The sequence below is a fragment of the Morus notabilis genome, unplaced genomic scaffold (assembly GCF_000414095.1).
Source record: "Morus notabilis unplaced genomic scaffold, ASM41409v2 Scaffold114, whole genome shotgun sequence".
NCBI lineage: Eukaryota > Viridiplantae > Streptophyta > Magnoliopsida > Rosales > Moraceae > Morus > Morus notabilis.
Genome location: NW_010359462.1, coordinates 323162 through 326951, shown reverse-complemented (window position 1 = coordinate 326951; position 3790 = coordinate 323162). Strand labels below are relative to the sequence as shown.

The 3790-nt window shown below is 34.4% G+C and overlaps 1 long non-coding RNA gene across 1 annotated transcript; it reads left to right on the top strand.

The window, feature by feature from the left end:
- Positions 1–346: 346 nt before the first annotated feature.
- Positions 347–1628, top strand: LOC112090883. The gene is made up of 4 exons (XR_002901872.1): positions 347–486; positions 587–642; positions 1250–1461; positions 1561–1628. It is a non-coding gene; the product is annotated as an uncharacterized LOC112090883 (long non-coding RNA).
- Positions 1629–3790: the final 2162 nt, after the last annotated feature.

Genomic DNA, 3790 nt, shown 5'->3' with positions numbered 1-3790 from the left:
ATGAGGGCTTATCAGAAGTTGATGTTAATAACGCAAACTTGTTGTTCATATAAGTCTTTGCACAAAAAAAAAATCCTGGGGTTTCTTTACGTCTGCGTGTGTGTGTGTATGTTTCGTTTTCTTTTTGTTTCTCTTTTGTTAATGCAAGTTTGTGCTTGTTATGGATTGTTTCGGGTGGAGTTTTTTCTGTCAGAGTTGATTTGGGTTTGTGAAAAGGAGGTCGTTAACCGAAGAAAAAAATCTCCATCTCTCTCTCTCTCTCTCTCGGGTGGGGGTTTTTGATCATTTGTGGCTTCTTTGATGCATGTCATTTTGTCCTTCATTATGGCAAGTCTCTTGTTTCATTTGGGTATGTCCCTTTCCATTGCAATGTTCTTTGTTTAGTACTTGATCAGTTGTTTGATTCCTTTTTTTTTCTTTTTTGTTGGACACTCATTGCTTTTTTCCCCCCTTGTGATTTTGGGTTTGGTTCTACTGAATTGTAAGGTTTGTTCCCTTTTCTTATACATGATCATTGATTTATTTTTTCTTCTGATTTTTTATTTTCATTATCTTCAATTTCCTCTTATATTTCTTGGTTTTGCAGTCGAAGCAATCTTGCTCGTCTTTCATTGGTACACTCTTTGTTTTGGTTCTTCAAAGGTTAGTTCTGTTACTCTAAAAAAAGGGCTTTAATCAGCTCGTGATTTGTAGCTCTCTCTCCCCCTCCCCTCTCTCTCTCTCTCTCTCTCTCTCTCTCTCTCTCTCTCTCTTATTTAGTTTGTTCCTTGAAGCAAAAAATCTTCCTTGTTATTTATAGCATCGATTTCTTTTATTAGGTCTGAGGTATTTGTATTATTTCTTGGATGTGTGATTCTTGAATTTGAGTTTACGGTTTCTTATCGTCTCTGTGTGTGTTTTCGTGTGTGTGTGTGTGTGTTTTTATTTTTTATTTTGGTCAGATGCAAGTTTGTGCTGGTTATGGCTTGTTTCAGGTAGTGTTTTTCCCGTCGGTGTTGATTTGGATTTGCGAAGAGGAGGCCATTAACCATGGAATAAAAATCTCTCTCTCTCTAATGTGACGATGTATTTTGTTTTATTCTAATAAAATTATGAATATAATGTGATGAAATTAATATGAATTTAGGTTTATATGCTGGAATTATGTTATGTGGTTTATCGTTTAATTGTTATAGATATTTATATATATATATATAAGATATATTTTATATACAAGTAGACCAATAATTGTTCGCTTCATCATCATCAGATCGCGACAAATTCAAGATGTCTAATCCAAGCTCATGTGTTGTCTCTTTTGCTCGTTCCTTGATGCCACACATGCAGCTGGGCTTCTGGTTCCGGTTCCATGTGGTGAGAGCATCAGATTTGGCCGCGCTAGATTTTTCCTTCTGTCAAACAAAGTCATGTGTGTTCTAGGTCTAGGTGGAGATCAAACCTGGCCTTTACAAAGTTTCTAAGGTATGCATTTCTTAGTTCTTCCGGAGCCAATAAAAGGTTCTCTTTGAAGTGTTTGGCACTAACTGTTCTTGACTCATACTTGTCTGTTTATTTTCTTAGCTTCTGCGCGGGGATTAGGGGCTTTTCTTTACCAATATGCCAGAAGAACTTATGAAGAAAAAAACCAGAAGAAGAGGTTGGAAGGTGAACACTAACACTTTTCCCTTTCATAAACTTTAGGTACGTTAAAATATAATGTTTATTGTTTGCAAGTCATATACTATACTGATATCAGTTCATTTACCATGCAAGATCCTAAAGTCCTTTTCCATGCATTTTTGATAATTGGATTGCAGGGTATCTAAGGATAGATCCAAAAGCTCCTTTAGTGAAAGTGTGCCTTATTTGATGTGGTGTTCCTCCTGGTAAGATTTATTATTATTTATTTAACCTGTTTATGAAAGTAGTGAAGGTATTTAGTTCTTTTCTAGATCAATTTTCTAATTTTGTACTTCATAGATCGTAGAGATATGTGTATTTGTTAGATAGTTATTGGTGGTTTATTGTTCTTGTATGTGTGGTATTATCTTTTTGATCTTAAAGCTGTTTGGAACAGGACAAAAATATAACATGATCCTTGCTATTGTTTTTGGTTTTGAGACTCTTGGAGCACGTTTAGTATAAGGATTCTAGAACCTGGAACCATAATTCTGGTTCAAACCAGTGTTTGTTTATAAAAAGTTAAAAGTGGTTCTGATTTGACTCACCTAGAATCAGCGTTTGGTTTGGATTGTTTTGATTCAAGATTTAAACCCTGATATGATGTTTTAAACTAGATTTACTCCTAATTCTAAAACCATCTCCTCCCTTGATTTTGGGTGGTTTAAACCCCTGATTTTGATTCTAGTTTCAGAACTATAATTTGGACCCAAAATTATGAATCACGGTTCTTGTTCTAAAATCAAAATTAAAATCAATATGGTTTGAATTGTTATACCAAACGAAGCCTTGGTTTTGCGGTGGGTTTTCTTGTCGGCCTTTATGTTAATTTTCTTCTTTCTAAAACCTTACTTTTATCTTTAGCATACATAGAGAACCAAAGATATCTTCCTTCTATTGCATGCCACGTGGCGCTTCTCCTTCTTTAAGTGTTTTTTTCCCTCTTTTTGTTTCTCGTGCTTTCCTTTCTGACTTCTCTCTTTTGTTCTCAATTCGGTCTTTCTCATCTTGTTCTGCCTTTTCTCATTGCAATCTCGGTGTAATTGGACAAGACCTGTTGTTATGGGCTTATCAGAAGATGTTGTTAATAAGGGAATATTGTTGTTCATGGTAAGCCTTAAAAAAAAAACAAACAAAACAAAACAAAATTCTTGGGTTTCTTATCATTTGATCCGTGTGTGTGTTTTGGTTTTGTTACGACCCCCAGGATATGGCGTGATTATTGAGATTTAATTTAAAATTTAACTTAATTAAACTGGATTAATTAAGAAAAATCCATGAAAATAGAAAAAAAAATACAAATACCAAAATAGATATTAAAATATATTGTTTCAGAGTCTTTCTTTTACAAACAATATTTAAAACAGTCCATAAAGTTTAAAATAATACAACTCTGGGACAGTATTGGCCAATACAGTTTATATATAGAAATACAGTACAACTCAAAATTAAAAACTGTAAATTCAGAATAAACTAACCACTTTGAATCTTGCACGTTCAATCCTTTGGCATCTACTTAACATGTTGTAAATTTAAACTGCTAACTCTGGAGGTGGGGTTAAAACATTGAAAATAGAGGAAAAATGAGTGAAATGCCTAATAGGATATAATTTTATGAAGCTGAATAAATGAATGAAAGTACAGACGCCAACGAATCAGTCGGAACTAAACAACCATTTTACTGGAAGGTAATAAACTTAAATTCTAGATTACAGGCAACCAGCAAATAATTTAAGTAATTAAATTACTTACGACTAATGCAAGGGCAAACATCACCATAGTGGCCCGTACGGGTTCCGGGTCCTGCCCCCAAGGATACGATCTCCATATCCGGATATCTAGGCCATCAGCGGGTTTACCGGTTCTTAAAACATCTAATTTTAAAGAAATATCTGTTAAAACCTTAATTCAGTTCATTATGAGCTCAATAGCATACTTCATGCTATTTCTAAAACATGTTGTCTTTAAAACATTTTCACAGGCCAAAATACTTTAAAACAAGGCTAACAAGGATATGGACAAGAATATTCTACATCTTGACAATTTAGTTTACTGATAACTTCACATTGCCTAACCGTCTATTCTTGCCGGAGCATATTTCCGCGGCGGACTTAGGTTTTACCCCCCCTAA